Below are 13,690 nucleotides of genomic sequence, written 5' to 3'. Positions count from 1 at the left end.
TATAACACTCTACCTCCTAATGCAACTCACCATTTAAAACTACATTCATCCTCTTACCATCTACCAACCTCGTACACTTCATCACTTTACTCTTATTCTCATTTACTCTCAGTTTCCTCCGTTCACACACCCTTCCAAACTCCTTTGCCAACTTTTTCAATCTCTCTTCCGAATAAGCCACCAGTGCAGTATCATCTGCACTCAGCACCTGATTCAGAGTCCAGTCTCTACCATCAGCATCCACCAGACTCAAACCTCCACCTAACGCTCTCGCATTCCACTCTCTACCATCAGCATTCAAGAGAATCAAACTTCCATCTAACACTCTCGCATTCACCTCCCCTACAACACCATCCATAAAAATAGTAAATAACCAAGGCGACGTCACACATTCCTGCCACAGCCTCACTCTCACGGGAAACCAATTACCCTCAGGATTTCCCACTCTTACAAACGCTTTACTATTTACATAAAGCTTTTCACTCCTTGTAACAATCTACCATTAAGTCCATACAATCTTAAAACAGTCCACAAAACGTTACCAATTCTATCATATTATGCTATCTCTAAATTCATGAACCCCCCAAACACATCCTTACCTTTCGCCAAATGCTTTCCACACACCTGTCTCAGAGCAAACACCTGATCCTTGCATCCCCTCCCTCTTCTAAAATCCACACTGCTCATCACCAATCATTCCCTGTGTATCCCCTCTGACACTTCTAATCAACACTCTACCATACACCTTACCTACAACACTACACAGACTTATACCCCTTAAACTGGTACATTCATATTTATCACCCTTTACTTTATACAGCGGAACCGCACATGCACTTGCCCAGTCAATCGACACCATACCACTCACAAAACACACGTTCAGCAATGTTACTAATCACTCAACAATAGTCGCTCCACCACCTTTCAGATATTCCACAGCACACCCATCCACACTGCAGCTTTCTCTGCTTTCATTTCCTTAACTGCCTCTTCCACATCCTCAGTCGTGATCAAAGAATCATTTAACTCTCCCAACACATTTATTCTTTGCATCTTTCCATCTGCCACAATCTCAGCCTCCCTTTCCTCCTCTACATTTAACAATCTTTCAAAACACTCTGCCCGTCTCTTCCTTACTGCATTCACCTCATTTAACATCCTTCCAACCTCTGCTTTTTTTTTTTTTGCTCTTCCCATACTCCCTCCTTTGCACTCTCTTCACCTCCTTCCAAAACATTTTCTTTTTCTGTTCAAAATTCTATCAACCACCTATCCAACCTCTCATCTGCTGCCACTTTAGCATCATGCACAGCCCTTCTCACCCTATTCCTCTTTTCCTTATATCTCTCATATGACACCTTATCATTCCTCTGCAGCCACACTTCATATGCACGTCTCCCCCCAGCTACAGCCATACTTACTTCCTCACAAATTCATTATATACAAGGTAAAATGAACATAGTACCTGACGCATTATCTAAGAACCCGAACACAATTCAGGTCGCGACGTTAGATCTCAAAGGAAATATCCCAAACCACGAGGATATCGCAAAGGCACAAAGACTTGACCCAATATGGTCTAAAGTAATATAAAAGTTAGAAAGTGGAGATGACATACAATTAATCAAACTTCATGTCCCACTTGAACAATTCACAATGGTCAATAATACATTATACAAAATTAACTCTAAACAACCAAAACGACAAAGAAATACTAACCAGTTGGTAGTACCTAATGACATGATACCCCAAGTATTACGACTGATACACGACAGCCCACATGCAGGACATCCTGGAAAGGATAAGACATTCAACCAAGCCCAGCTATTATATTACTGGCCTTCATTACGAAAAGATATAAACAATCATATAGACAGATGCGAATCATGTGCGAAACACAAAGGATACCCAATCACACCTGCACTGATGGGTAATTACCCTGTACCACATCAACCATGGGACGTTGTCGCTGTTGATTTACTCAAGATGCCATTATCATACATTAATAACCTATACTTATTCGTAGCAACGGATCATTTTTCCCGTTATGTCATTTTACCTCCAATTAAAGATAAGACAGCAGAGACAGTAGCAAAGGCAATAACAGATAATGTAATATGTCGCTTTACTACCCCAAAGGTATTAATAAGTGATAATGGAGGAGAATTTAATTCTGAGATCTTACAAGAAATATGTAAACAATACAACATCAAAAAGGTTAACGTTTTGGCCTATCACCCAGCATCGAATGGGTTGGTAGAGAGACAAAATAAAAAGGTATTAGATGTGCTACGACACATTCTCAGTGAAAATTATGCAAGCTGGGGTGATTGGATTCCCAGAGTAGAGGCCTCAATTAATGGGTCTATAAATAAATCCATCGGTGACACACCACATTTCATTATATATGGCACAGATAAAAAATTACCATATGAGCTCCTAGAAGGTGACAGCATGCCTATATACAATTACGATGATTACTCTAAACTCCGTTTACGTGAATTCCAGGACATTCACAAAAGAGTCAAAAAACAATTAACGATGTCCAAGGAAGAAATGATGGAGGCATTTAACAAGAAGGCAAAAGATTCACCTATCAGCTTAGGAGACATTGTTTACGGAGTCATTCATACGAGAGACAATAAATTATCCCCAAAATTTGAGGGCCCATACAGAGTAATTAACATAAAAGCAAACAAAGTTTTAATTAAGTCACTTTCAAGTGGCGAGGAGAAACAAGTTCATATTGACCATTTAAAACGAGTTTCAAGGGAATTATCACATAATTATTCAGCCTCGGATACAACCGAACAGGTGAACGTACCTCAAGAAACCAAGCAAGAACACAACAATGATTTCAAAAAGAAATTAAGGTCATATACCAAACAATCGAACATAGGTGCAACTATTCCAATAAAATCTACAGTACATCATTTACGAGAATTAAATATCGATTTAAACTCCTTCTATAAATGAAATAACAATCAACCGTAACGCACATCATCACTATCATCTACCACAGCATTATAGGAAATTAATAGATTTTTTTTTCGGTAGGTTACGATGAAGGGACTTATGCTATGGATTCTCCTCTACATAGTAAGAGGATATGCGCACCTAGACCCCAAGTATATAGTACGACAAGGATGCCTCATAGCTCCAACGGCCACGACTACAATCGTTAAGGACGTCATGAGTACTGAAATAAGTCTAGATTACTTGTATGACTTACCTACTTATCTAGAAAGACTTGCGACGCCGATGCGAACTCTGGACTTCATGATAGGAAATTATGTTTCACAAGCACATAACACCAAGGAAGTGAATGAAATCGTGAAGTTAGCGAAATGGAAACTAGAACAGGCGAAGTCAACTATGCTCGTCATGATCCAAGATCTCCCATCTTATGGAACGGAGGTACTGAGCAACAGGAACAACATCACACGTACTCGCCAAAAGCGCGGTTTGTTCGACCTGGGCGGCGCAGTTCTTGGGAACATCTTTGGATTGGCTACAAAGGATGACCTTAAAGAAATAAACAACAAATTTAATAAGATAGCTCAGGTACTAACATACCAAGATAAATTCATCACAGGACAGAACTCAGCAATGAAGACAATTGTGAAAAATCTGAAACAAGCAGAAAACGTAGCTCTCGAGAGTGTAGATAAAATAAATGAATTAGAGGGAAACGTTACTCTTTTCCAGCACTTCTCCATCATCACAGAACATATTGACACGATTCTACTACAATTAGAGAACACTAGAGATCGTTTCAGGGCACTTATGCAAGGAATTTCGAATGCTGGTAATGGCAAGATCACAAATGACTTACTCCCAGTTCATGAGCTACGTCAGATAGTTAGTCAAGGCATACATAAACATAAATTGAAGCCGTTGTTCCGCAGTAGGGAATTTATGCAATATTACCCGTATTTAGAAGCAACACTAACACCAACATCAGTGGTAGTTCATGTACCATTCATCACTGAAGACCTGTTCACAGTATACCAAATACACCCCTTCCCCTATAAAAATAACAACACTTTGGTCATCATCAACATCATCACAGACACCGAACTCATCATGGTCTCCAAGAGACGGGACACTGTCACTTTCGCAAGTGAGTCAACGATTGAACGAAAGTGCCGCACATCGTTACATGCTGTTCATCTTTGTCCTGCGTACATTTTCACGTTTCAGCCTACTGATACAGTCTCTTGTGAAATGGCTATCATCAGAAATGACAATATTCATCATCATTGCAACTTCACTTTTGCTCCAGATAAACTTGTACACCATCAACGCATTGGACACTCACAGTTTTTTTATTTCCCTCATAACACATCAGTTTACATAGTCTGTCCAGATATACCACCATCTCATACATCAGCATCAGGATTATACATAGCACCAGACTACTGTGCGGTATTTACACCAGCCATGTCTACTTTATCCACCATCAATCACTACGCCATTCTCAATCATACACACAAACATTTCCACCCACTGCCTGATATGAACTTAAACATGAGCACAAGTATTAAGCTGACTTCACCTAAGTTTGAAACTATGCAGCTGATCAATGAAACAATGAAGCCCTGGGAAGATTTGAGTTTGAGTATGTTCAACCCATATTATGTGTATAGCCCAGCACCTACTGATCGTCTGCATTGTAGTTGCAGTACTGCTGTTTGCAATGCACAGAATGCATGCAAGAATTGCTAATTTGGAGTCATTATTTAGTGGGGGGAGAGTTAACATCACAGTTAACCACCCTGAATGAAGTGTATATATTTTGTATATAGTATTAATTATATATATATATATATATATATATATATATATATATATATATATATATATAAAATACAAAGAAAAATGACCCATATATGGCAGACCAGTACCATTATCTTTAAATGAAATATTAATAACTCTTACCATAATATTAATTTTAAACTATTTTTTATTCTTGCATGTATGCATTTCACTATAATAACCCAAGTACATACTGTATTACAGTTAAGTAATTTACTTTAATGCATTTATTCAAATATGTATACACCTTGTTTAAAAGGTAATATTATTGAATAATCACTATTTACGATGAATAATATATGTATACAATATTCATACAATTATGTTACTTTTACAATATAATGTATTTCACTTAATTAGCTTATAAGTTCATTATAATGTGTATATAGTATGTATTAATATATTAGGACTATTAACTGTCGATGGTACGCCATTTTCGCGCGGCCGAGCAGATATCAGGACTACATATTATAATTACAAATCATAATAGATAGATAAATAGATAGATAGACAGCCCTCTGCGAGCCTGGGAAAAAGAAATGAGTTTGCAAGTTACACTGAGGAAAGCTGACGACAGTGGCCAGTAAGGAGATGATGCAGTTAGCTGTCAGCAGTCCTCTCGTGAACAAAGACCTAGTAACCATACACACACATATACACACATACTCACACACAGGCTTCTTAAACTTTCCATCCACGAGGAACACACGTGATACGTCTCCTGTTTCACCAGAATTTAGGAAAGAAAGCTTAGAAGGAGACAAGCCTTAGAACAGGCAGGTAATGGGGAGAAGGGCTTAGCAACTTTGAGAGAGAGACAGGGAGACAGGGACTCTGCTCAACTCACTCGTGAGTGAGAGACTTGTTAATATTTCCAAGACAAATAAAAATAGTCCCATACTATTCTTTACCTCTCCTGTCACTACATGACAAATGGGAAGCTACTCCAAGATATAAAAACCGCTCGTCCACAAGTCTAAAATATATATATATAACTCAACCACAAAGGAACCACACAGTCTTTTATGACACAAAGTCATTTATGACACCGCCATTCACTTCCCTTTCTTACACCAGTACCTACTCATCTCACACCACACACCTCTTCGCATACCCTGCTATGGCACACTTAAACAACTGCCATTCCTTCTCCACACCGCCATTTTCCTGATCTTTCACTGTATTCCACTCATCTTTCAACTTTCCCTGATACTCTGTCATTTTCTCTCACTTTATCCAACTCACTGATTTTCAAAACCTCCCTGCCACACCTAACCCTCCTAGCTCTCACCCACCTCATACCTACTCTCGTCTTTCCCTCCACTAAGCAGTGGTCAGACATACCTCCACCTTCCCGCCTCAAAACTTTCACACCAAGCAATCATTCTATTACATTCCTGGACACAACCACATAGTTCTTGAATGCTCTATCAACAACTCTTCCACCCTCCTGTCTCACCCATGTATACTTATAAACATAATTCTTCCCAAACAAGATATTTCCAATCGTCATCTCTTGTTCAACAGACATCCCTATCATACTTTCCCCATTATCATTTATTCCAGGCACACCATGCATACCAACGAAACTTTCAACTGCTACATTTCCCACTCCAGCATTCAGGTCTTCCATCATTACCACATTCACATTTGCTCCAGAACTCTACAGACATTCATCATCATTCCAGGAAGACTCCCTCCCTTCTGTGTCCCTCTCACTACCAGGCCCATATACACTCAAATACCCACAACTCACGTCCGAATTTCGCTTTCACCCACATCAGTCTCGATGACACCTTCCATTCAGTCACACACTGCTGCACTTCCGGGCTCACTATCAAGGCCACTCCTACTCTCGCTCTTCCTCAATCAACACCTGACATCCTTCCAGTCACACTTCCAAACTTAGATTCACCTTTCTCTTTCATATATGTTTTACTCAAAGCTAACACATCCAACTTTCTTCTCACAAACATTCTCCCAATCTCCTCTCTTTTAGCCTCAATTATACTACATCCAAGCACATTCGTGGACCCATTCTTCAGGGTACGGGTATAACTCAATCCCCTCTCTCTTTCTACAGTATGTCCTGTCTCATTGTAGGAACTAAAAATACAGAGGAGGGGGTCCCTTGTCTCCTCACCCCGTCCCTTTTAGTCGTCTTTTATGACACGCAGGGAATACGATGGCAGAATTCTTACTACCACAGCCTTGTCACAGAGTGGTGGTACCACCCCATCGCACGGTCAGACTGTGTCCCCTAAGCCATAGGATGGACACAATCATGAATACTAATAAAGAAACATTGAGAATGCCAATACTCTGCTATTAGAGGGCAGGTTAATTGCACACATCAACTTCCTCCCTCCACACACACACACAGAAACACTCTCCTTATCCCCACCAAAGCACTGATTTGCAAAGTGGATGAATTGGAGGTCTAAAGCTTCTCTCTCTCTCTCTCTCTCTCTCTCTCTCTCTCTCTCTGTAATAATAGTTTCATTTATCCTATTAGGTTTATAATTACGTACATAAATGCCCCTTCACTTCCACGTGAAGAAATTATTTTGAAGTTTTAGCAGGATTCGTAAAACGACCCAAGTGTACCATATAAACTCAAATATTTGTCCATCATCTTCTAAGCGATATACTAAAATCCAAGTAAGAGAGAGATATTATATGATTACTAGCGGTATAAGTCCATCTCCTGCCTTGCTATCTGGGGAGCCACATATCTACCTACCCACTCATCCACCCACTCACTCACCCCACCAAACACAAACCCATCATGGCTCCTTGTCTTTTTTCTTCAGCAATACTCATTCACCCAGTCATATTGGCAACACTGGGATGAGTTCAGTGTGAATGAATCGGCAACGTCGCATCTTCGCTTGTGAACAGACGAAACAATTGGGGAAACTGATCTCCCATAATGTCTTCCTCATAAGGTTTTCAGTAACCATAGCTTGGTAAAAGTTTTGAGTAAATGTAGCTTCGTAACGGTTGAGAGTTGAAGCATGTAGATCAATTTTTATACCCTCCACCTGACAGAGTCAGAGGAGGGTGTTGAATCACTGGAATCAATAAGTGTTGGGAGGCAGAGCGGTTTCCGAGCATCGAGATATCGTTTCCGGGCCAGAACTTAGAATGTATTCACTATAGGGTCATGAAGTGTCACATAGTTATGTGTCTTATAGTGAACTGGTGCCTTTTGATAGGTAGAATGATGTGTCTGAGTTTTTTTTTTTTTTTTTTTTCATAATAATGGAAAAGTTTCTAGAGAAGGGAAAGAAGTTGTATGCGGCCTTATTGGATTTGGAGAAAGCATGTGACAGGATGGATAGATAAGGACTGTGGAAAGTATTAAGAATATATGGAGTAGTTGGGAAGCTGTTGAAGGCCGTGAAGAGTATGTATGAGGGTGCTAAGGCTACATTGCTTGTGGATAGTGAACTGAATGGATTTTTCACTCTGAAGGATTGAAAGAAGGATGTGTCATGTCTCCATGGCTGTTCAGTCTATATATGGATGGGGTTATAAAAGAGATACAAGGTAGGGCAGTGGTTGTTGGAGCAGCCCTAGTGAGAGAGGACAGTGTTTGGAAACTCCCTGTACTATTGTTTCCAGATGATACTGTGTCGTCAAGTGAAGACAAAGGGGAGCTGCAAGGCTTGGAAAATGAATTTGGAAGTGTGTAAGAAACGGAATCAAAAGGTGATTGTAGGGAAGAGTAAAGTTTTGGTTTTCGAGAGAAGTGAAGTCCGTGAATATACAGTGAGGTTGGATGAAGAGGAAATGGAAAATGTGAGTGCGTTTAAATATTTGGATGGACGTTTACAGGGTCAGGTACAACAGGGAAGAAAAGATGCTGGTTCCTTGAGAGTAGTGATAAGAAACAGGGAAGTTAGCACAGAAGTGAAAAAGCTACTACATGACAGTATTGTGATACAACTCTAATGATGGAAGTGAGGCTTGGACCTTGTTGGAGGGACGGAAGACAAGAGTGAGAGCAGTGGAAATGAGTTATTTGAGAGTCACGTGGAGCGACAGACTGACAAATGAGGAAATGAAGGAGAGTTGTAGTGTGGATGTGATAGGAAGCGCCAAGAAAAACACACTGAGGTGATTTGGCCATGTGGAGAGGTTGGAGAGTGAAAGACTGATGAGAAGAGTGTGTGTGTGTGAGGTGGAGGGAGGGAAAGGGAGAGGGAGGCCAAGGATGAGATGAAGGGATGGAGTGGAGAGGTCTTTGAGAGAGGGGGATGTGAGCTGGGAACAGAGCAATGAAATGGCGGGGGACAGGGCGACATGGAGACGATTTGTTTGTGGCCATTCCTTAAGGGATTAAGGCGTCTGGCAATAGATAGATAGATAGAAAAACTAACAAAAATAATTTTTCCAAAGTTTTCAATGCGACCTGCACAAGGAATCTGATGGGCCCATATTTTGTGTTCCCAAGGTGTTCTCCTTATACCCACGTTTAAAACAAAAGATTGGGGGGGGAGGGGAGGGGCATTATGTGCTTGGTTAGGTGTGCAGGGAGGTGGGGAGATATGTGCTTTGTTAGGTGGAAAGTTGCAAAAGCGTAGTGTTGCCCATGTTTTACTTAGAATTACTTCCTATATTATTTCCTATCTTTATGCCCACCTTCCAAAATACCCTGTATATACTCGTATTTTGTTGGTCTTACACCTGCCAGACGATTACAATCAATTTAGAACTTCCTACTGGACAAGTTAGTGAATGCTGTGTCCAACTTCTCGAGCTGAATGGTCTCTTTAAGGTAAATGAAGGTGTTGGAGAGGGACGCCTTTATGTAGAGGCATCGGTATAACTGAACAGCTCCACTCTCGTTATGTAAATGTCTCTCAGCTCTCTACCCATCTCCTGAAAGGAAGAAGGTTAGTTGCAGGAAAACATAATCTTAAGCCTGCAGTCCACTGGGCTCACATTTCAGGTGGACCTGGTGCCACTTCTAATTCAAGGTAGATAAATTTGCTCTTATAAATAATACAAACAGAAAAGGATGTCATCATATCAGAAAGACGACTTATTATTTATGCCTACTGACTCCACGAGGGTCATTAACCCCTTAACCGCGGGGCGTCACTTTCGTGACGCTCGGGCACAATGGATCATACCACGGGGCGTCACTTTTGTGATTCTGTGTTATTTTGAATTATCCTGGCCTTTCAAGTGGTGGCTTGTATCATCTATCAGTACTGCCAATGTCCAACACTAGTCAGCACTCCAAATCTCATCTGTACTCCCATCCTTTGTTGACATTTTAGCGATTTTCCCCCCTTCCTGACTACCCTCCTTACCTCCCCTCCATTACCCTGTCTTCTCACTTCCCCGGCCGTGCTGCGCTAAGCAAATCTCCCCCGGATTTTTCCACAGATTTCATCCATTGAAATAAGCCCTATCCCCTATAATTATACAAAATAATATATACCAAAAAAAAATAAGGTAAGTGATAGTGATATATACCAGGAATTGGCTAATTATCACCTGACAACACCTCACATGCATTCATTCGCTACATTACCACGGTAATTTCCCCTTTGAATTATGCCTTGTAATCTATTTCTGTAATAAAAATATATATCAGAAAGGAAGGGAGAAGCCTAAGTGACGTTTACATTCACCTGGAACTACCTATTTCTTTATGTATTGCCGAGATTTTCTACCAATAATTTATTAGCATGTAAGTTAGCAGCTGTCATCCTCATTGTCACTGTCAACCCTTGCCTTCTCAGCTAAGCCGCGGCATTTAGTTCCTTGTCCTCCGCTGTGGTCAAAACATGTCGCACTCTCGCCCCGCCATTTCTGTCGCTTCTGCACCCATTGCAATGGGCCCCGTGACCTCTACACCCAGAAAAACTCGTGAGGGAAGCAGGAAAGGACTAAGTGACTCTGCAGTGGAACGTGAACTAGCAGAATTGTCAATGGTGATGATGGATAGTGATTTTGACCCTTCCGGGGATTCGTGTGATAAGCCAGGTGAGGAAATCGTGCCATAAAGTACTAGTACAAGTGCTTCAGTGTCCAAAGTTATCCCTAGCTCCAAGGGAAAGGAGCCGTTAGTGCAGCAAGGGAAGGAATTTGGGAAGGGAGTGAAAAGGCGGCATGTTAGCTCCGGAACAATGGCCCTGCGTGACCCAGCCCACCATGAGTCCCAAGTTGATTCACCTCCCAGTTCCCCAAGCCCCACTTCACTCATTTCTTCCTCTTCTTCTGCTGAATTATCTCCGGAGTCTTCATCGTCGGAGTCACCACCAGCATCATCAGTGAAGGCAGGCCGTAGAGGAAAAGGTAAATCCCTGACCCGTAAAAGTAGAGTTGCTACTAGAGTAAGGGCTGCTAGTGCTGTACGGCAATCCAGGGTCAGTGCGAGTGACCTTGAACGTGGTAAATCTCCCTCACAGCCACCCACCACCCTCACCCATACTACACCGCCACGACAGGGAATCCTGGACGCCTTCGCGTGGATGGAAGGGTCCGGTTTTGTCCCAGAACATTTAGATTTTGATGAGAGTTCCTCAGGAGTACAGCCTGCCTTCACCCTTGACGATGATGCTGAGTGTGTGGACTTCCTTTTGGCCTTCCTAGATGACGAAGTCATGCAGCACATATGTGATGAGACCAACAGGTATGAATCACAACGTGCTGCAAGTGGTACAGGAGCAGCCAAGATGCAACAGTGGTCCATGCTGGGAGTGCAGGAGCTGTATGTGTTCTTCGCCCTCATGCTTCTCATGCCACACTCAAAGAAGCATGAGTTGGAAGAATACTGCTCCATGGACCCCTTACTACCCTCACCCACCTTCAATAATTACATGGCCAGAGATTGCTTCCAGAACATCATGGGAAACCTGCACTATGCCGACAACGATGTACCTTCCCAAACCGACCCACTCTGGAAGATCCGGGAGATAATGAGCAGAATGAAGGATAAGTTTATGTCATTCTTCCACCCCTTTCAGAAGGTTGTCATTGACGAATCCTTGGTTTAGTTCAGAGGACGTCTTCGGTTTGTGCAGTACATTCCAAGCAAACGCCATCTCTTTGGAATCAAGTTCTTTGTACTGTGCGACTGTAAGACGGGGTACATCCTTGACTTCATCATTTATTCAGCCAGCACTGTCGATCTGGATAAAACACACCCCCTTGGCTTCTCAGGCTGTGTAGTGAAAGTGCTCCTTGAAAAGTATTTTGGTGGGAATCATGTGCTGTATACAGACAACTATTATACAGCACCGAAACTTGCCAAATACCTTTCAGAGCATGGCATTGGCTCCTGCAGCACTGTCAAAAGTAATCGTGCCCACTTCCCTAAATTCCCAGAGGCAGGAACCTCGCAGCGAGGAGACGTGCACCTACGCAAGTCTGAGAAGATGCTGGCAATACGGTGGCATGACAAGAGGGTCGTGCACATGCTCACCACCATACATAAGGGGGAAATGACAGACAGTGAGAAGGTCGACAGTAGGAAAGGCGAACCTGTGATGAAACCTGATGCTGTGTTAGACTACAATATCAACATGCGGCTGGTGGACAAGTCCGACATAATGATTGGTGAGATCGACTGCCTCAGGAAGAATACTAGGTAGTACAGGAAAGTTTTTCTGCATCTCATAGACATGACGATGCTGAACGCCTTCATCTGTACAAGATGAAGGTCAAGCCACCCAAGGCCTTCTCCCTTAGGTTGTTCACCAGGACTTGTGTTCAGCAGCTGCTGGAAAGATATGGTAGGGTGACAGCAGCAACTCCAAGGCGCTGTCCAGTAACACTTCCCGACAGACTTGAGCAGAGGGCGTACATGGATCGGTACAGACTGGTGCAAATGCCTGCCACAGGCAAGAGGAAAGCTGCGATCCGCAGGTGCCAGGTGTGTGCACATACCACCCGACGCACACCTGAGCACAAACTCACCTCTTGGCAGTGCTCTGAGTGCCAAGTTTCCCTCTGTGTTACCTGCTTCTTTGATTACCACAGCCAGAAGCAGTTTTAAAAGTGCAAGTGGGAAAGGAAAGTAATGTGAAAATAATGTGTAAATAGCAAGTGAAAGCAATGGATGTTCAGTACATATGATTGAACAGTGTATTATAGTTTTATCTTACTGAAAGTGACAGTGAATAACATAGTGTAAGTAAAATAGAAGTGTAAATACTGAAAATACAATAGAAAATGTAAATAGTAAGTAAGTAATTAGTAATATAAGAATATGAGTACAAATACTCGATGTTATAACGGTGAAAGTGAATCCGTGGCTCTCTACATATTTTACTGAATGAAAAATTGAATGACTTCAGTGACAATAAACTAATACTACTGAAGGTAACTTATAGATGAAGACTCCAGATATATATAAGTGTTATATAGTAATAGAAATATAAAGTGCGAGTGGTTTTATGAATATTAAATGACAGAGTACCAAGAGCGAACTAGCACAAGTGGGAAGGTCATACGCGCTCGTAATTTTCATTGCTTTCACAGTGGTTTTTCTTTGGAGTATGGATCCCAAACTACTTGATAATCACAGAATAGTGTTTGTAGTGTTAGTATCTGGCTGTGGTAATCATATTACGGGTTTTCGGGAAGTGTAAAGTGGAGACTTCGTTACCCAACTTCAGAGGTCTCCACAAGTCCTACGGTAATCGACGAAGGCTCAACAAACATCCCAGGAGAAAGCTGAAGGTATGTGCCATAAGCATATATAATTTTAATATTCTAAGACTAATAACTGATTTTTGGCAAATATTTTTTGAGAGTATGTCAGAGCCCGAATAACCCCGCGGGACACGCAAAACTTTGGTAAACATGCCCGCGGTGTAAGGGTTAAGGAAGACAATTAATGTTTTACTAA

This window comes from Coenobita brevimanus, chromosome 33 (assembly GCF_032717465.1).
Source record: "Coenobita brevimanus isolate Jiangsu-jjx chromosome 33, ASM3271746v2, whole genome shotgun sequence".
NCBI lineage: Eukaryota > Metazoa > Arthropoda > Malacostraca > Decapoda > Coenobitidae > Coenobita > Coenobita brevimanus.
Note: the sequence above shows the minus strand (reverse complement) of the source record.